The sequence below is a fragment of the Diabrotica undecimpunctata genome, chromosome 2 (assembly GCF_040954645.1).
Source record: "Diabrotica undecimpunctata isolate CICGRU chromosome 2, icDiaUnde3, whole genome shotgun sequence".
NCBI classification, from domain to species: domain Eukaryota; kingdom Metazoa; phylum Arthropoda; class Insecta; order Coleoptera; family Chrysomelidae; genus Diabrotica; species Diabrotica undecimpunctata.
This window is the reverse complement of record NC_092804.1, coordinates 38,339,098-38,360,810: the sequence shown is the minus strand read 5'-3', so window position 1 is coordinate 38,360,810 and position 21,713 is coordinate 38,339,098. Positions and strand designations below refer to the sequence as shown.

The following is a 21,713-nucleotide window of genomic DNA, read 5'->3' as shown; positions in this document are numbered from 1 at the left end:
TTTCAAGGTAAAGTCAATTATCTGGGTCATATAGTCAGTAAAGAAGGAGTGGCCGTGGATAAGGGAAAAATCGATTCCATTAAGGAATGGCCAAAACCAACTGACAAACATCAAGTGAGAAGTTTTCTTGGACTATGTACTTACTACCGGAGGTTTATTAAGAAGTTTGCAGATATCGCTAAGCCATTAACGCGACTTACAGAGGAAGCAAGAGAATACCGCTGGGATATAGACTGCCAAAATGCCTTTGAAACGTTGAAAAAGCATTTAATAACAGCACCAATTTTGGGGTATCCACTGCCAGAAGGAGAGTTCATCTTAGATACGGATGCAAGTAACGTGGGAATTGGAGGAGTGCTGTCTCAGATTCAAGGAGGACAGGAACGAGTCCTCGGATATTTTAGTAAAGTCCTTTCAAAACCTGAGCGGAATTATTGCGTCACGAGAAGAGAACTTCTGGCAGTAGTGAAATCAGTAGAGCACTTCTATCAATACCTCTATGGAAGGAAGTTTTTAATCCGAACCGACCATGCCGCCCTTAAGTGGTTGATGCAGTTTAAGAATCCAGAGGGTCAGATAGCCAGGTGGATCGAACGACTCCAAGAATACGATTTTAAGATTGAGCACCGAGCCGGAGTTAGCCACAGAAACGCTGATTCTCTTTCCAGAAGGCCATGCCCAGCAGAGTGTCCTCACTGCAACAAAACGGAATCCAAGGAAGCAGCAGTGCTAAGAACGACGATTGTCAACGACGACTGGACGCCTACTAAGATAAGGGAAGAACAAGAGAGAGATCCAGTTATACAGAAAATCCGAAAATGGAAAGAGGAAAACCGTCGACCACCTTGGCAGGAAATATCAAACCTATGCTCAGTAGTTAAGACGTATTGGGCCCAGTGGGACTCATTTATCATCGAAGATGGCTTGCTCAAACGAGTCCTGGAAAATGATGACGGTTCAGAGAAAAGAAGACAGTTGGTGATCCCAAAGAGCAGAATAGCCGAAGTACTTCGTCAGTTACACGACAGTCCATCGGGAGGGCATTTTGGTGTAAGGAAAACCCTTCAGCGAATTCGGGAACGGTTTTATTGGATGAACAGTTCCGACGACGTAAAAGACTGGTGTAAGAAATGTACTATTTGTGCTACGAGTAACGGGCCTCACCAGAAAAGGAGAGCTCCTATGAGACAATATAATGTTGGAAGCCCGTTTGAAAGAATAGCTTTGGACATTGCAGGGCCATTTCCAGAAAGTGAAAATGGGGGCAAGTACATGTTGGTAGTAATGGATTACTTCACTAAGTGGGTCGAGATTTATGCACTTCCAGACCAGAAGGCCGCCACCGTTGCAGATAAGTTGATCCAAGAATATATCAGCCGATTTGGAGTGCCTTTGGAGATCCATAGTGACCAAGGCAGGAACTTTGAAAGTGATCTATTCCAAGGAATATGTGATAGACTAGGCATGAAGAAAACAAGAACTACCGCGTATCATCCGCAATCGGATGGTATGGTAGAACGAATGAATAGGACAGTTGGCAAGTATTTGACAAAGATGGTGTCCGATCATCAGCGAGACTGGGACCAATACCTTCCGTTCTTCACAATGGCCTACAGATCTGCTGTTAACGAATCAACGGGCCAGACACCAGCCAGAGTCCTATTCGGACGCGAAATGCGACTACCTTGTGATCTAGAATTTGGGTGTCGACCTGGAGAAGATGTAGCAGGTGAAGATTATGTGATCGAATTACGAAGAAGAATGGACGATGTACATGAGTTGGTCCGTTCCCACCTTCAGATCGCTAGCGACCGAATGAAGAAACGGTACGATACACAAGCCGAAAAGGGTTGCTTTAAGAAGAACGACAAAGTATGGCTGTATAATCCCAAGAAGCGAAAAGGTTGTTCTCCCAAATTGCAGCAGTTTTGGGAAGGTCCATACCTCATCATGGAGAAGATCAACGATGTCATCTACCGAATAAGCAAGATTCCGAGGGGAAAGCCGATGATAGTACACCATAACCGGCTGGCGTCTTTCGAAGGTGACCACGACGTAGATGAAGAAGTGGAAGTAAACCAAGTCCAAGACGTGTCTGACCTCACGTTTGAGGAATTCATGGGTGCCTATGGAGGTACCGGTAAAGCAAGACATGGTGTTACCACTGAAGAAAAGCAAGATCTACTCGCGCTCCCCGATGACTACTCGCTGGCCCTTACCATCCCAGCCAGTATCAAAGACGCACCAGGGTTGGCATCCGTCTTTCGAAGGAAGTTTGGTCGAGTTGCAGAACTTCAATGCCAGGTGCCAGCTCCCGGTAAAACCTTGAAACTCCAAGATGCATCACGTTACCTTTTCTACCTGGTAACAAAAGACACTGCCCGTGACCAACCTACCTACCGAGATGTGTGGGAAGCCTTACTTCAATTGAGAGAGCACGTACTAGAGTCCGACGTGCAAAAGTTAGCCATGCCAAAGTTGGAGTGCCGCCAATTAGATTGGAGGGTTATCCGAAATATGGTGGAGGAGATCTTTAAAGACACCGAAGTCCAGGTGTTAGTCTGTTGCAATCCGCATAGTTACTGGTGCGGAGAGAAAACCGTCCCTTGTCATTTTTATACAACTGGAAGTTGTAAAAGAGGGTCCAGTTGCCGATACCAGCATACAGTTCCGGTTTCAGTCCCGACAAGGTTCCAGGAGGAACCATCTTTTAAGAGGGGGGCAATGTTACGATAATTATCCTGGCCTAAAATAACCGTAAATATTATGACTAATGTGTTCTGTTTTTAGATTTTACGAGAGTATTCTATTAGCCGGCAGAAATTTACCTGAATGAACCTTCCAGAAACGGTCGAGCCGATGTAAAAAAATACCCGTTTGCCTTACCGTTATAATTTCACCGCTAATCGAGAAGGCTGTTCGATGATTCTAGCGTAAAGGCAATGGCATATATAAAGGACATTTTATTTGGAAGAGACAGTTAATTCTGAACTCGCGCTCGCGAATTTGTAACGTACGGATATATATAAATTTGTCAGATAAGTTAATATAAATAAAGAAATAAATTAAATCCGTAAGTGTTATAAATATTGAACCTTTTAATAAATTCACAACAAAAGAATAAAGAGAAAAATAGTAACAGATGATAAAGTAGTTTTTAAACCTACAAAATCGGTAATTGTATCATTCAAATGTCAAAGTATACCAAAATATATCGTAATTAACCATGTTTTACATAATGTAGAAAAATACCAACAAAAAGTAATTATTTGCTACAACTGTTATAGGTATGGACACATGAGTAAGCAGTGTAAAAGCAACCCTAGATGTCTTAAATGTCATGAGTCTCACCCTTCCGAATCGTGTTCTTTATCATCCTTTAATAAAAAATGTCTCTCCTGTGAAGGTGAACACTTCACTAATGAATGGGAGATATGTCCAGAATTCGACCGTCAAAAAAAAATAAAACATTACATGTCTGAAAACAGCTTGTCTTTCAAAGAAACGCTTAAATTATTTCCTAAAGTAACCTATGCATCGATAACAGCTAATAATTCCTCAATAAATTCACATCAAATTCCAATTATGAACGCTCCATCATTTTCATATTCCTCTACTCAATTGTCCACACCCCCCTCACCCCCCAATCAGCTCACCCTCCCTACAGTTTCAAACAGATATACAATAATAAAACCTCCAAAATCCAAACGACCCCTCCCTTCCTCGCAAGACCCAATAGAAATAGAACATCAAAAAATAATAAAGTTAAACCCCATGTCCACCAGACCTGGCGGCATTTTCAATTCATCTTCTTATCAATCTACATTTAATACAGAACAAGGATCCAAAATACATGAATCTCCTAAAGAATTAACAGAACTAATATCAAATATAGCTATAAGTATTATTTCTAATATGAATCACAAAAATTTTGAAATCCCAGAAAAATCAGTTTTAATAAATTTAATTCAAACAGTTTTAAGTTCTCTCTCATATAATAATGAATAGTTTGGTAATTTGTCAATGGAATTGTAGATCGGCTAACTCTAATAGAGAAAATCTTCTCCACCTACTAGAAGACCAGAAAGTTGATATCGCATTATTATCAGAAACTAGATTTAAACCAGAAAAATATATTAACTTCCACGGATATAATATTGTCCGAGACGACCGCTTTTCAGCAACTGTCGGTGGTGGCTCGGCAATTTTAATAAACTCAAATCTGTATTATGAGGAAGTCACCATGAAAGTCGAATTATTAAACGTCAATAAAGTTGCCATTAAAATTAAGTTTAAATCATTTACTGTCACATTTGTATCGATGTATGTCCCCCCAGGAGAAAAGTTATCGTTACAACAGTGGAACAATTTAATAACATCTATAGAAAGACCGTTCATAATAGGAGGCGACTTCAATGCTCATCACATTGCCTGGGGCTTGGACAATCATACAGATATAAAAGGCAAAATCTTAATGGACTGTATAGATGATAATAATTTGATATACAAAAATGATGGCTCTCCTACTTTCTTTAGGAACTTTTCGAAATCGGCAATAGATCTGACCATTTGTACTCCTGACTTAAGTAATCTGATCACTTGGAAAACACTTCAAGACCTATTCGGTTCAGACCATGCACCTATAAGGGTCGAATTAGAGGATCAACCAACTCACATATATAACCCGTATTCACAAAAGTGGAATTTAAAGAAAGCCGACTGGAAATTATATGAACAATTTTCGGAAGATATCTTCTCTCAATCTGAAGATATAAATTCATATGAAAAATTTTTGCACACTATAAATACAACTGCATCCTTCTGCATCCCCAAATTTAAAATAAAAAAACCAACTTCCAGAGGAAAATACTGGTGGGATTTAGAATGTGAGGAAGCAGTCAGAAGAAGACGGGAAAGTTTTTGTATATTCAAAGATAATCCAAACCAAGAAAACCTACTTAAGTATAAAAAAGATGATGCCCACGTGAAGAAGACCACTAAACAAGCTAAAAGAAATAGCTGGAGAGATTATGTCAGGTCCTTAAATAGGTCGGTCCCTATTAAAGATGTATGGTCTAAAGTTAATAGACTAAAAAATAGAAAAACTAAGAACAAAGTTCCTATAACACTATCGGAAGCTTCATGGATAGAAGAGTTCCACCAAAATATCACTCCACTGTCTGCAGAATTAGTAATTCCTGATCTACAAGTGAATGCGCAATACGACTATCCAGAACAAATCCGCTTCTTAATCAAACCATTTTCTGGCACTGAACTTTACCTTTCGTTAAAGAAAAATTCAAATTCAGCACCAGGTGCTGATGAAATCCATTACTCGATGCTATCAAATCTTTCAAAAATTGGTAAGACTGTGCTTCTGAATATATACAATGAAATTTGGTCACGCCGCATAAAGATTCCTGACGATTGGCACGTTTATACTATTCTCCCGATCTTAAAACCCGGAAAATCGTTAAATAATTGTGATTCTTACCGTCCAATAGGACTGGCTTCATGTATACTTAAAACATATGAGAGATTAATTAAAACCCGTTTGGAATTTTGGTTAGAAAAGAACGACCTATTACCAAAAACTCAGTTTGGTTTTAGAAAAGGTAAATCCACACAAGAAAGCCTGAGTCACTTATTGATAGTGTTGTGAATTTATTAAAAGGTTCAATATTTATAACACTTACGGATTTAATTTATTTCTTTATTTATATTAACTTATCTGACAATAATTTATTAATATCCGTACGTGACAAATTCGCGAGCGCGGGTGTTCAGAATTAACTGGCCCTCCATATAAAAATGTTGTATTTATATACGAAATCCTGATATACTGGAATAGTCGAGAACATCAAGTTGGAGAATTCACCATAATTTGAATCTAGACTTCCACCGAAATTTCTACAATAAAACAGAATAATTAGTCATAAAAGTTAGGCCAGTATATTTATCGTAACATTGCCCCCCTCTTAAAAGATGGTTCCTCCTGGAACCTTATCGGGACTGGAACCGGAACTGTATGCTGGTATCGGCAACTGGACCCTCTTTTACAACTTCCAGTTGTATAAAAATGACAAGGGACGGTTTTCTCTCCGCACCAGTAACTATGCGGATTGCAACAGACTAACACCTGGACTTCGGTGTCTTTAAAGATCTCCTCCACCATATTTCGGACAACCCTCCAATCTAATTGGCGGCACTCCAACTTTGGCATGGCTAACTTTTGCACGTCGGACTCTAGTACGTGCTCTCTCAATTGAAGTAAGGCTTCCCATACATCTCGGTAGGTAGGTTGGTCACGGGCAGTGTCTTTTGTTACCAGGTAGAAAAGGTAACGTGATGCATCTTGGAGTTTCAAGGTTTTACCGGGAGCTGGCACCTGGCATTGAAGTTCTGCAACTCGACCAAACTTCCTTCGAAAGACGGATGCCAACCCTGGTGCGTCTTTGATACTGGCCGGGATGGTGAGGGCCAGCGAGTAGTCATCGGGGAGCGCGAGTAGATCTTGCTTTTCTTCAGTGGTAACACCATGTCTCGCTTTACCGGTACCTCCATAGGCACCCATGAATTCCTCAAACGTGAGGTCAGACACATCGTGGACTTGGTTTACTTCCACTTCTTCATCTACGTCGTGGTCACCTTCGAAAGACGCCAGCCGGTTATGATGTACTATCATCGGCTTTCCCTTCGGAATCTTGCTTAACAACGGTAGTTCTTCCCGTCTTTCCTCCTTTCGGTACGAAAATATCACGATACTGCCGAAGAAATTCCCTTAATTTCCTTTTCTCCATCTGATTTAGAGACTGTCCTGCAACTGCAACCATTTGGTCGAATTTGTCGTTGGAATTATCAGATGTTGTCGCCTGACGAATTATGGATGTCACAGGTACACAAGTTCCTACTTTTGTCTCTTTCTTTAGGGTCACTGGGTAGTCGTTGACATTGATAAGTCTCACAGGAATTTCTTTAGCCGAAGTCACCAATTCCTTTCCAATTATGATTCCACGGCCAACCTCATCGTCGTGGTTCCAAGGCTCCATCATAACAGGTCTCCCTTCGTCTACAATTCCCTGTAGTCGCGCTACTATGATCGTTTCGCTTCTCGCAGGCACGACTGTATCTTCTGTAATGGCTGCTTGCACAGTGTTGTCATTATGTGGATGGAGAAATACCTCCTCGTTGCCAACTTTGATTACCTTATTCTTAAAATCCAATTGGAATCCATGCATATTCATTACGTCCATTCCTAATATAACATCCTCTTCGATGTCAGCAACTATAACAGTATGGACAAACTTTTCTGCCCCAATTCCCAATTGTACCTGGATTTCTCCATGAATGTTGGCATTTTCACCTGTAGCGGTCCGAAGTCGTAACCTCGTTGGTAACAGTTTCTTTCGGCTGTTTATAACTGTTGGACGTATAATGGTTCTGGTCGCTCCGGTATCCACCAACAACGTATGTCTTTTACCATTTATTTCTCCATCTACATATACACTATCTTCACGACACTTCAAAGAAGCTATTAGTATAAGAGGGTCTTTGGAAAAGTTCCGGGTCGAAGCTGCTCCCCTAAAGCCAACTCGTTCTGGTTTTCCTGATGGTGAGTTTCTTGATTTTATGGTCTTCGTTTTCTTGCATGTAATAATTTTCATCATATTAACGAGCTGGTCAAGTTTATCTTCATCTCCTTCCTCTTTTACAGTCCTAACTTTACTGTATCCTCCAGAGGCCTGCGTAGCTGACTCGTATTCGAGGGCGGCGGATAAGACATCAACCAGCGTCTTGTGACGAGCTAATCGCAGTGTTCTCTGCATTTCATGATCACGAAGACCATCAATAAACGTTTGAACGGCCAATTTTTCCATCATGTCTTCGGGAGCTGTTGGATAAGCATATCGTACTAATCTGGCAATATCTACCTCATATTCTTGAAGAGCCTCATCTTTCTTCTGTCTACGATTTTTAAGCTGTGACTGATATACATGCTCCAAATGTTCGTGGCCATATCGCATATTTAACCTCTTCTTCAGTTGTTCGAAATCATCGGTCTCCTCTACGGCTATGGTCTGAAGCACATCTAAGGCATCTCCTCGAAGAGCGATAGTCAGGTTTACAGCCTTTTCTTTTTCAGACCATCCATTCGCTCTTGCGGCTGATTCGAACTGTTTCATGTAGTTGTTCCATGACGATTTTCCATCGAAAGTTGGGACTTTCACATGGACAGAACCTCCACTTCCTTCAAATTTCGGCAGTGTTTCCAACTTACATTTCGTCTCTTCTTCTTTTGTCTCCACTGTAATTGGATTGTTTCCTCTCTCTGCTGTCCCTGTTTCCTCCATCTTCCTTTCCATCTCTTTAATCTTTTCTTCGAAGGCCAACATATCGGCAGCAACTTGGTTTTTTAACGAAGACACTCTATCGTCAAGAGCAGATATCTCTGAAGTGACTTTAGAGATGTTAGCAGAAACTTTGCTTTCCAGAGAAGAAATCTCGTTAGAAACTTTGCTTTCTAAAGAAGCGATGTTGCCGGATACTTTGTTCTCCAATGATGCGATGTCGCCGGAAACTTTGTTCTCTAATTTCGAAATCGACGAGATGACAGCATCTTCAAATATATAAGTCTCTGAATCTAGTCCTTCTTCTAGCAAAGCGTTCTTTAGTCGTTGGACTAACTCAGCCTTTTTTCCGGTAGAAGCTAATTCTCTGTCTTCGAGATGTCTTCTTAAATTAGTCACTGTCAGCTCATAAATCGTAGCCATTTTCACAATTTATTTTATATTCACTTGTATTATTATTATAAGTCTAATTTATGTTCGATCTCACTCTGACACCATTTGTTGTGAATTTATTAAAAGGTTCAATATTTATAACACTTACGGATTTAATTTATTTCTTTATTTATATTAACTTATCTGACAATAATTTATTAATATCCGTACGTGACAAATTCGCGAGCGCGGGTGTTCAGAATTAACTGGCCCTCCATATAAAAATGTTGTATTTATATACGAAATCCTGATATACTGGAATAGTCGAGAACATCAAGTTGGAGAATTCACCATAATTTGAATCTAGACTTCCACCGAAATTTCTACAATAAAACAGAATAATTAGTCATAAAAGTTAGGCCAGTATATTTATCGTAACAATAGACATTTATGGTTCCTTTACTTATAAGAAAGCAGTTAGTGCTTTGTTTTTAGATATAAAAGGGGCTTATGACAATGTTAATCTCCACATTCTATATGCGAAAATGTTGGAAATAGGAATACCTGAAACTGTAACATGGAATATCATTAATTTGTATGTTAATCGATCAGTACACGTTAGATTAAATGGAGATAAGTCTAGCACACGGTACACATCTTTGGGACTACCACAAGGTAGCATCTTGAGTCCTCTATTATATATTCTGTATACTTCTGATTTAGAAAATAAACTTCCTCAACATATAAAAATCTTACAGTATGCTGATGATGTTGCAATCTATGTAGAAAATAAGTCAATAGATAAATGTAATGAGTACCTTAAATCAGGATTGAATATTATATATAAATGGGCGACGGATAAGAATTTAACAATCTCGGAGAGTAAATCAACCATTGTTACTTTTACCAGAAAACGATATTCTCCTCCAAACCACCTACAATTTGATAATTATAAAATTCATTATAAAACTTCAATAAAATGTCTTGGCGTATTCTTAGACTCAAAATTAAATTGGAAAGAACACACAAATTATATATTGCGAAGAACGGAAAACGCAATGAATATCATCAAGACTGTAAGTGTCAGTAACTGGGGAGCTGACCCAAACATCTCAATATTACTGTACAGAAATTTAATGAGATCGATCCTAGATTACGGATCTATATTTTATGGCTCAGCATCAAACACTGTACTCCAAAAAATCGAAAGTATAAAAAATAAAGCACTTAGGTTAAGCACTGGTTATCTTCGTAGTACTCCCATATTGGTCATGGAATGTGAGCTTAATGAACCTCCACTTTCATTACGCAGAGAATTCTTAGGTGAGAAATTTATAGTTAAAGTGGCAGTTAACAATAAACTGTTGTTGAGTAAAATTGTACAACTAACCACTACATACCTAACTCATCATTACTGGGAAAAAAAGAAGCAGCTTTTAGTTGTGGAAAGTTTTCTCAACGTTTCTAGTTACATTGATGACATACACCAAATGGAACAAACCTCATCTCGAAAATTAAACTATGAAGATTATTTATCTCCATTTAACTGCCATTTAAGTAATATTCTTGCCACAGATTTTCTTACTAAAATAGATCACCTTCAGTATGTACAACATCATTGGGGGAGTTATCAAAAATTATATACAGATGGTTCAAAAATAGACGGCAAAGTTGGATATGCTATATTCTACCCCCAAAAAAGTATAAAGATAAACAACAGATTACCTGACAAAATGACAACTTTTACAGCTGAACTCGTAGCAGTCAAAGAAGCCTTCCAAATATGTATGAATCAAAAAGAACTAAACTATGTTATATTTACAGACTGCCAAAGCATTGTACATAAACTGAAATATAATTTACATAATTTTGAAGAAAATTATATCATCAGTGACATTATAGCTCTGAATAGTGAAGCTTTTAAATCGGGCAAAAATATCATATTGTGCTGGATAAAAGCACACATTGGTATAAAAAACAACGAAATAGTAGATGATCTGGCTAAAAAAGCAACAATGAAAGAATCCACTCTGCAAACCTATCAACTTCCTATGGGTGATTTAATATCTGTAATCAGATCTCTTAAACGCACAATATGGCAGGGACACTACAACAATTCAGACAAAGGCAAATTTTATAAAAGAATCCAACCCACAATTTCCGTCAAGACATGGTTTAAACAAGTTTCCAACAGAGGCTTCATCAAAACTATTTGTAGAATAAGAAGCAATCATTGTATGACTCCAGTATACAAAAGAAAAATAGGACTGACAAATAATAATGAATGTATATGTGGGGAGCTAGCTGATCTACAACATATGCTGTTAGAATGTCCTTTACATTTTATTGAAATATCAAATTTTTTTACCAAGCTAGTTCAACTTAATGTTCAATTACCTTCTAATCTAACACATCTTTTAGAGTCAAAGAATCTAGATGTACATAAAATTTTATATGGTCATATTAATTGTTTAAAATTAAAGCTCTGACAAAAAAAATAATAAAGAATAAAAAAAATGGAGAACAAAATAAAAAAAAAAATAAAATAAAAAAAAAAGTTACTAAGAAGATCTAAACCTCCAAGGTGTCGAATCGGGTTTATGTCTTAGCGTAGTAATAAAAAAAATAAATAAAACAAAATAAAAAAAAAGTAAAAAAAAAGTAAAAAAAAAAAATTAAAAAAAAAGATACAAAAAATAAAACAGCAAAAACAGAGTAAACTAGTAAGTAAGTTTCTAACATTCCATGTCTTAACTCTCAATACAATAGTTTTAAATTTAAATACTAACAATATCTTGTGTAAAGAGAGAACTCAAAACAAATTCACTGGCCAGTTGGTTGTCAAAACCAGTGCCAATAAAACACACACACACACACACACACACATTTTCTTTATTTATTCGTCTAAATCATCTTAAATCCAAACAAAATTAGAATGATTGAATAGGTATATTAAAATAATTGTAGTTTTGCATTTAACTAATAAATATTGTAACGTTCGCCTCTAGTAAATTGTCAAAAAAGTTGATGTTGACTTAACAAACAATTAGAGAATTGAAAAATGTCAACTTTTTGACAAGTAACCAGTGGCGGAGGTTTTAATATTTATTAATTAAATGCTAAACTACAATTTTAGTATTTATTTAATTTATTCATCAAAATGAGCTTAAACTTAAATAAAATTATGGTTGAATAGGTATTTTCAATACCTTTCAAAAGAGGTATCACTTGACATAAGGTGCTATTTAAAATTATCTGTCACAGTGGCGCTGTAACGTCATCTGTCACTATTACGTCACCTGCTATGACTAGTTGAGAAGCCTACGTCTGTTTATTACCTCCCTCCAAATTTCACTATTATAAGTAAAACCGTTCAAAAGATACGAGGGGGGGAACGGACTTTTGACTAGCACTGTATATATATAGCAAGGAATACAACTGTTTAAATTTAAATATACAAAGTGGGTGGGATAAAAATCTTACTGCAATTGAAGTTATCAATCGATTGATAACCTCAATTGCAGTGAGATTTTTATCTCACTCACTTGGTATCTATAAGATGGCGACACACACATTTCACTTAACGAAGAAGAACACAAATACATCTCTCATATTAGATAAGGAAACACCATCTCTCCTAAGCTATTGATCGATTTGTTGCAAAGTGTTATAAGAAACAGTAATTGGGAAAATATTGGACTCAACATAAATATTGACGTCAACATAAATAGGTTTCTGAAACAGTTTCTGAACAACTTAAGGTTTTTAGACAACATAGTCAGGTCGAGTAGATCATGCATGACAACTTCTTCAAGACCTTCATAGCTGTTGTGTATATATGTATCCCTATAAATATCTGAGCCTCGAGATTAAATTAGGAAGGAAAAACGAAACACCAGAGTTAAACAGGAAAATAGGACTAACAAGGACAGTCTATGAAAAACTAAGAAAAATATTTCTTCTTCTTCTTTAAGTTCCATCTTCTATCGAAGGTTGGAAATCATCATGGCTATGCGGACTCCGTTGACGGCCGCTCTAAAAAGTTCTGCACTACTGCATTCAAACCATTCCCTTAAGTTCTTAAGCCAGGATATTCTTTGTTTTCCCACATTTCGCTTTCCTCGGATTTTGCCTTGCATTATAAGTTATAATAATGCGTATTTTTGCCCTCTCATCACATGTCCTAAGTACTCAAGTTTTCGTCTTTTGATAGTTAATATTATTTCCGCCTCATTTCCAATCCTTCAAATTACTTCCACGTTTGACATTCTTTGAATCCATGATATTCGTAGGATTCTTCTGTAACACCAAAATTCAAAGGCGGCCAACTTATTCAGACGGACTTGTTTTAGTGTCCACGCTTCCAATCCATAAAGAAGAGTAGAGAACACGAAACATCGAAGCATTCTCAGGCGTAGTTCTAACCTTATATCCTGACAACAAAGAAACTTTTTAAGTTTAATGAATGATGCACGTGCTATTTCAATGCTTGTCCTAATTTCTTTGGTTTGGTCTACATCTGATGTTATCCATGTTCCTAAGTATTTATAGTTATTAACACTCTCAATTGCAGTAGCTTCAGAAAAATCTTTAGATCAGATATTCGCATGTGCTTGAAAAGCAAAGTATTTGATCAGTTTGTGCTTCCGGTTCTAACATATGAAACAGAAACACTCACCCTTACCAGAAAAGTAATAAATAAACTACAAGTGCCACAGAGAGCAATGGAGAGATTAATGTTGAATATATCCCTCAGAGACAAAGTTTTAAATGAAATAGTTGGGAGAAAAACTGAGCTGAAAAAATTAAATAGTTACGGACGCAGTTAAAAGAATTACAACACTGAAATGGAATTGGGCACGTCATGTTGCCAGGGTTAGAGATAGAAAATAAACTAAGGAAATTTTAGAATGGAGACCCAGACACGATGCTTATCGCAAGCGGGGATGTCCTCCAATAAGAGAGTCGGACGACATGAAGCGCATCCAGAACAACGAGATTCAGGCGCACAAAACCGTAAACAATGAAATTATTTAAGGGAAAATTATGTTCAGCAGTGGACTCAAAATAGTTAATGATGATAATTTATACCTGGCAAAAATTGTTTACAACCTAGTACAAATTGATTAAAAAGACTATCCAAAGAAAACATGAATATTAAACTGTTCAACTTTTACACTAAAATAATGGTTTGAAAAGTTTACATCTCTCTGTATAGTTGATAGGACCTATTAATACGCAATCTAAATAAAGCTATCACACAAATATTCACTTTCTGTTTAAACCTTTGTCTAAACCTGAATTAAATTTCGCCCTTAAAAACCGCAATAACACCTGGAATCGATCACATAAAATATCCTATGTTAGTCTACCTAACAAATGTTAGGTTGACTAACTAAATTAGGTAAAAATCTACTATTACATAAATTTAGTATTGGGGGCTATGATGTATCATTTACGTAAATAATTACATACTAGTGTAAAATTCAGAAAACGTACATCAGATTACAGTTCTCAAAACATAATATGTAAAAACGGTATGATGTATCATGCCCTGCGTTGCTATGCGTAAAATGACCAAGCCACAGCAGAAAATTACATAAAACGTTATTTTCGGTTCTGTCATATCCTGAAGATCTGTCAGATAATTCAAATTAACCTAACTTTTGGCTTCTTGTTTGTTTTTGAAAAAATGGATTTTGTAAATTTGTTATTACTCAATGAATTGAATGATGTGGCAGAAAGAAATTATGTAAATGTAGAGCAACGTCAGTTACGGGACACGAGTAACCCATTTGAAATAGATAACCAGCTCTAACTAAATTGCAATAGAATTAAAGGTTCTCTCCCTACTTAATTTTGTAGGAAATGGAAGTTACCAAAAATGTACTGGTAACAACCTGGAACAAAGTACATTTAGTAAAGTATTAACAGAAATAGCTGCAGGGATAGTGGAACACTTGGTGCCAAAATGGTGAAAAAGATGAAGTACAGACTGTAGTTCTCATGGAAATGATTCCAAAGGAGGCAAATCAAAACAATAGTTGGGTGTTGGAAGCACAGAGAATAAGAAGTGTTATTGCTGCAAACTTTGTGTAGTGAAACAAAAACTTATTAATATTTTCATAATTTATTTATTTCAGTTATAGATTTCAGATATAGTTTTATAATCAAATATAGTTTAGTAATATAATTTTACAATTTAGTGATATTTCATCATTTTATAATATATATGATAGTTTTATAATCTAGTATAGTTTAGTGATATAAATGTTAATATTTCAACTAATTACAAAAAGCTCAAAACAAACAATCTAAAACATATTACTAAGTGGCTCAAATTTTTTTTAAATGTTTAGATAATACAAAGATATTATATTGCTGCAAACTGTATTATAACATATTAAATTAAAAATGTTTATATATTGTTAAAAACAAAAACATAAATCATGTATGTTACATTTAATTACAAAAATGACACAACACTAACAAAATAAAAATATATTACAACCTGGCTCAAAGGTTTTGAAAACCCTTAGAGAATATAAAGAAGTGTTATCGCTGCAAATGTTATGTTATAAAATATTTAAATAAAAATGTTTATCCTCAGTTTATTTATAATTATATGATTTATATTTATACAAACTTTGTGTTATAAAATTGTTAAATAAAAATGTTTAAAAACATAAAACCTGTATGTTACAATTAATTGCAAAAAGTTTAAAACAAACAAATTTAAAATATATTACAAAGTTGTCCAAAATTTGTTAAAACCCTTGGAAAATTAAAACATACAAGTAAAGAATACAATTTCAAAAATTAACACAAACCTAAAATATATCACAAAGTAAACCTACAAATACACCTAAAATATACTACTACAAACAACAAGGTTTGTAGCACAGGCATTACAACTTTGGGTTGTATAGAACCTTTGTGGAACCTGACATAAAATTCATTAAGGTAGCATACCTTACATGGATAGAGCATTTCATCAGGCAAGAGGTAGGTGCAACAGTCGGAAAGGTTTTTAACAGAAGAGGGCTGATGGGATAATAAAGCTGAAGAAGACCAAGACTTAGGTATCAAGACAATTTAGAGGATGATTTAAAATCTATTGGAGTTAGAATGTAGAGAAGAGTTGGTAGACACAGGGGTGAATGGAGGATTGTCCTAAAGAATTATTTGCACAAGCACAGGGTTTTACATTACAGCCCTGTTAAAGCTGGAAACATATATTCCTGTGTTGCATTGATGTTGACTAATGATAATGGTAAAACAAACTAAAATATATTACAAAATGGTCCAAATGTGCTCATAACCCTTAGAGAATATGAAAGTATTATTCCTGCAAACTTCCGTGTTGTAAAATAAAAAAAATAAAAACAAATTGTTAAATAAAAGTGTTTATAATTAGTATATTTCATAATGATATGTAGGTATTTATGTTACAATTAGTTACAAAATCAAAAAGAATAACACAAAGATCAAGACAAAACAAAAAATCTGAAACATTACAAAGTGGCTAAAAAATTTTGAGTTATAAAATTGTTAAATAAAAATGTTTATATTCAGTTTATTCCATAATTGAGATATAATTTTATAAAGGATATGTTTATAGAATTTTAAATAAAACTATTGGCTCTTTAATTTTCACAGGTTGACTTCCTTTTCCTTCTGAAAAATATTATACACCATAATAAACATAATACATCAATCATTAAACTTTACCTTTAAAATCCAATGTATTTATAATCTGGGGCTCCCCAAGATGAATCTTTGAAATGAGTTGCAAAATCTTCCACTCATTGAACACCTAAAAATTTAGCATTTATTAAATTTGATAGTAACAGAAATTAATTTTCTTACATGTCTTCATTGTTCTCCTGTTTTTTTTAGGGCCGCCATCTACTGTATTTACCATAATAGCAAATTCCTCTCACAATTGGGCTACTTTCTTAGCCTTCCTTGACTATTTTGCCAGTAAGCACTATTTATTTTTATGAAGTCTAACGTCACTTCTAATTGTTTCCTGGGCCCTGATTCTAATTGAGATTTCGACTCAAAACATGTCGAAATTAATATGGCGACGTCGAAATGCGACTTTGCGAACCTTGTGGATTTCAGCTGAACTAACCAAACGACGTCACTAATTTTCGACTTATCGAAATTAATTTCAACTTCAAGAAAGTGGTTGAAATTTCATTTCGAGTCGAAATTAATCTGACATGACTAACTGGAGTGGGAGAAGTGAACTTAGGTTCAGTTTAGGTAGGCGGTGTTTTGATCCTTGCGAGGAAAACTGAGGCAAAAAGTATTAATATGGCTGTGTTTTACGGACATTTTCTAGTTTTGGAGGAATTAGAGAGGCTAGATATCCGACGCTTATAACGGAGGATAAGAAGAATGTTACGGGATACTCAAAATTCTTTTTCGCTAAGTGATGCTCAATTTAGGCAGCAATTCAGGCTTAATAAACAAGCTACAAATTATTTAATAATGGTATTAGAACCATATTTGGAAGAAGGTGTTTATGCCTCTAGGATACCCAAAATGTTTAGGGTTAGTATTACTAAGCTGCAGTAAATTTAAAAATATATTAGAATATAACCACTAAGTCAAATCTTAGTGGTTATAACTTAAGGATCTCTCACATCACCTTTTTTTTTCTTGCTATCTTTTCTTTCAATTCAAAATATAATTGAGAATGGCCAATATTTATGATTTAACAACTCAAACAAAAAAAAAAGACGTTCACGTAACGTAAACAAAACAAACATTCAACAAGCGTAGTGCAGCCAATAAACAACAGGGCCAACCCAAATTTTCAGCAGTGTCAAAATGATAAAGTAAATATCCCCAGTTTTAACTACAATCGAAATGAATGAAAATCGCTAGCGATTGCGACTGTCATGGCGTAGTCGCTTTTAAATTTCGACATCGAAATGAAATAGAATCAGAGGCCTGGTTGTTTTCTTTTTAATTGAAGCCATTAGTTTATTTTATTTTAATTATAAAAAAATAGTAAATTGTTTCCACAAATGACATACAATAACATAACCTAACTAAGAGCGAAAACGGCACCTAATTTTAGACAGCTTAAAAATTACATTTACATATAGATCAATTACATATCAAGGTAGGCAACCCGTTATACGTAGTTCTTACATCATACCGATTTGAAAATTTTTACATAAATGTGTTAAAATTGTAGTTTACAGCATGTAATTATTTCACATAAATGATATATCATAGCCCTCATTATCTAAAATATAACAGTTATGGACTCCAAAAACGCCACAGTTGTTCCTACACTCAAGTCCAGAAAAAAAATACATTGTAAACTTATATGAACCAAAATCTTTACTTTTTTGTGTATTTAAAGCTTTAGAAATATTTATACAATTTACACTAGATTCGTGCTTACAGAAAGATAAATTTGCTTCTAGAAAACCAGTTTGGATACAAAAGAGGTTTCTGAACACTGGACGATCTAACAATTATTATTATAGATGTGGATAATAACTAAACTGGAAATAATTTGGCAGCATTGTTTTTGGATATTGAGGAAGCATACGAATCAGTTTGTCAGCTTAAAATATAAAATAGTTCATTTCTTTCAGATACCAATCGAATTCGCCAACACAATTATCGGTTTTTATGCAGAAACAGACGGTTATCTACATAAGAAATCATAATAATCAATTACTAGGTATGCCACAAGGATCAGTTTTATCGCCAATATTATTCAATCTTTACAGTACTGACAAACATATTCAAATAAACAACATTCAATTTAAAATCGTACAATATGCGGACGATTTCTGTGTCTATACAGAAAACAAGAAATATGGAAATAGTGTACAAAACATTAGTAAAGTATGTGGTTTTCTCTTTCCGTGGTTCTTAGAGAATAATTTAGCTATCACGAAATCAGTAGTATCCATCTTTAGAAGACACAACATTCCTACAAACATATAATTAATAAATAATCAATATTTTAAGCTTAAAAACTGTGTAAATAACAGAATATAAGCTTGATAGATGCTTCTTCTTCTTATAGTGCCGTGCACCTATAGTGCGTTGGCGAATTATCTTAAGGCCAGACGTCTGTCTTTTGCGGCATGCAAAAGATCGCCAGTGTTATTAATGCCTGTCCAGTTCTTTATGTTCCGTAGCCACAACATTTGTTTGCGACCTACTCCTCTCTTGCCTTCAATCTTTCGCTGGATGATTAGTTGAGGGATTGCGTATTTTTTTCCTCTCAGAATATGGCCAAGGTATCCAATTTTTCATACCTTGATCAAATTGAGTAGTTCTCTCTCAGTATTTGCCTTTATGGTATGTATTTAAGACTTCCTCGTTTCTCACCCTATCTGTGGTGACAGATTGATAAAAATATGGACCATACATAGCATTTAACTATCATGTAGCGGAGATTGAAGGAAAGATTGCGGTTACATAGTAGCGATTTAAATTTGATAAAAGCTTGTCTTGCTTGTTCGGTACGGCATTTTATTTCTTGTTAAGGATCCCATTGGTCATTCATCATCATTCCCAAGTATGTAAATGATTTCACTTGATCGATTGGAGCATTATCTACTTACAGTAGTATTTGCATTTTGTCGCTCTTTGTGATTTAGGGATCATTATAAAGGTTGAATAAAGTCAATCCGTTGGAATGCGGCCGGTGTTATATATGGCATTGAAAATTGTTACCAGCATATCGATGTTATCATCTTCCAACAGTTTTATGGCTTCCGTAGTAATTCCATCCGGTCCAGGGTCCTTGGCTAGTTTTGCTACTTTTATAGCGTACTCCACTTCGGGGCGAATAATGGGAGGGCCGGATAAATTTTCCGTGGGTAAGTTAGTAGTTGGCAGATTCGGTCTATTATCCGTAAAGAAAGACGAAGCATAGTTTGCCCAGATTTTAGCTAATTCTTCCTGCGTATGAACGTAGTTTCCTTGGTCATTCTTCAGCCGAGTCTCATGGGGTTTCTTGTATATACTCGAAATTTCTTTGACCTTTTTATGTAATCCAAAGCTGTCTCCCTTTCCTTGTAGTGATTCCAATTCTTCACAACGTTCTTTCATCCAACTTTCCTTTATAGACAGATACCTGATAGATGCAACAGGCAGTAATTTCCTCAGAATGACAACTAAAGAATGGTGGGCTTCCACCATACTAGATTACCGTGCTACTCTTTATGATTCCACTAGAAAAAATATTCTAAGAAAAATCGACACTTTCGTATCCAAATATTTTGTATATGTTTGCGTACTATGAGATCTACTCTAGGGTCTAAGAATTAATATACAATATGGAACAACTGGAATTAATGTGACCACAAAAATTGGTAAAAAGCTCTAATATTATATAATGAAATCTAAACACTAAAATATTGACATGTCGACATGTGAAGAAATACTATAAAATTTGTAAGAGAATTAAACAAAATTTGATAGTTTTGCGGTCGAGCGTTTTCTTCTGAATATGTATTGAACAACATTGGCGACAGTAACCAATTCTGCCTGGTACTTTTTTTTATCTTTTATGTCTCCTAGATGCGTATTATGACTCCTTTCCTCCGCGTATAAATCTCAATATAAAAATTATTTTTAGAATACATTGTGGAATACCTTAATATTGGTTTATTTATTCATAAGTGCATTTCTCCTGAGTTATCACCTCAAAAACGTCGGTACAACTAAAACATCACCGTGTTAGATCTATCAAGAGCAAGATTTTAATTGAATTTTCTCCAGAACAGGATGTTAATTGAACTTTCTGATATTTAATTATCGTTTAAAGGGGAACCAGCTACTCTTCGTTTTATGTACAAAAATAAACAAACTACCTGTTAAAAATATATCTTTATCCCCTTCATTTTACATTGGATTTAAACAAAAACGTGTATCTCGTTCGACAAAGGTCAAAATCGATAATCCCGAAGTTACCAACTGGAAATTTTACATTCTCCTACTTGGATGGCACCAACACTTCCGAAATTCGGGCCATAAAATGATGAATCGAGGGGAGAGAAATGTGAAAATCGTTTAGTGAGTAGCATTCGTGCGTCCCAGACGGAAATAAATCCCAGAACTATTTTTGCAAAGCTATTTTCGCTCAATAAACAGAGAGCAATAACATGAGGTTTTTAAAACTTCTACCAACTTAAGATACACAGTTAAAAAGCTATTAACCAAAATAATAATGATAATAATAACTCAATGAAAACAAATCAATAAACTTCTGCTCTAGAATACAATTACTAAACTCCCATGGATAATTATAAAACCTTTGGGTTTTATAAAAACATAGATTGAAGATATTTTATCTACTGCTATTAAATATGCATCAATACCATCAAATATATGTAGTAGTGTAAGCTACTAACACACAAATAAAATTTTCATGGCACGCTATATATAAGAATAATCAAAATTATAATACAAATTTCATCAATACGTTCATCATCATCAACCTTTACGCGTCCACTGCTGAATATAGGTCTGATCAAAGTCTAACTTAGCCTCCAGTCCTTTTTTGATAATTTTTGTACGAAGTTTATATAAGAAGAGCAAACTGATAGGACGATAGTAGGTAATATATACATTAAAAGCTAAATATTTTAATAACGGCTAAATTTAGGTACGGAAAGTAATTACCGAAACTTTGACGATAATATACTCTTATCGTCTTGAGTACGCCTTTGTATTTAACAGAACATGTTTTTATACTATCACTTGCTATATAAAAGACCGAGACATTGTCCGTACAAAGTAAAAGTTGCACGCTTATAAAAACTTTACGAGGAATTATTAGCCGGCAAGATCTCTCTGTAATTAGATTTTATGTTGTTTTATATTCTAAGTTTGTCGGGGTGGTCATATCCTTTTATAAATTATTGAACGAAACTTAAGACATATCAAAACTAATATAAGAATGTACATATCGAAAGTTATAATCTTTCTGCTTGGAACAGTGCT

The 21,713-nt window shown here is 35.2% G+C and overlaps 1 protein-coding gene and 1 long non-coding RNA gene across 2 annotated transcripts in view; both read right to left on the bottom strand.

Annotated features, from left to right (window-relative positions):
* The window catches only part of fz (frizzled class receptor), a 527,726-nt gene that overhangs the window by 227,500 nt on the left and 278,513 nt on the right, over nucleotides 1-21,713 (bottom strand). The gene's annotated exons all lie outside the window — the stretch shown is intronic.
* Nucleotides 15,430-16,706, bottom strand: LOC140434433 (uncharacterized). The gene is made up of 3 exons (XR_011950053.1): nucleotides 16,590-16,706; nucleotides 16,452-16,536; nucleotides 15,430-16,397 (listed from the first exon to the last, which is right to left on the bottom strand). It is a non-coding gene; the product is annotated as an uncharacterized lncRNA (long non-coding RNA).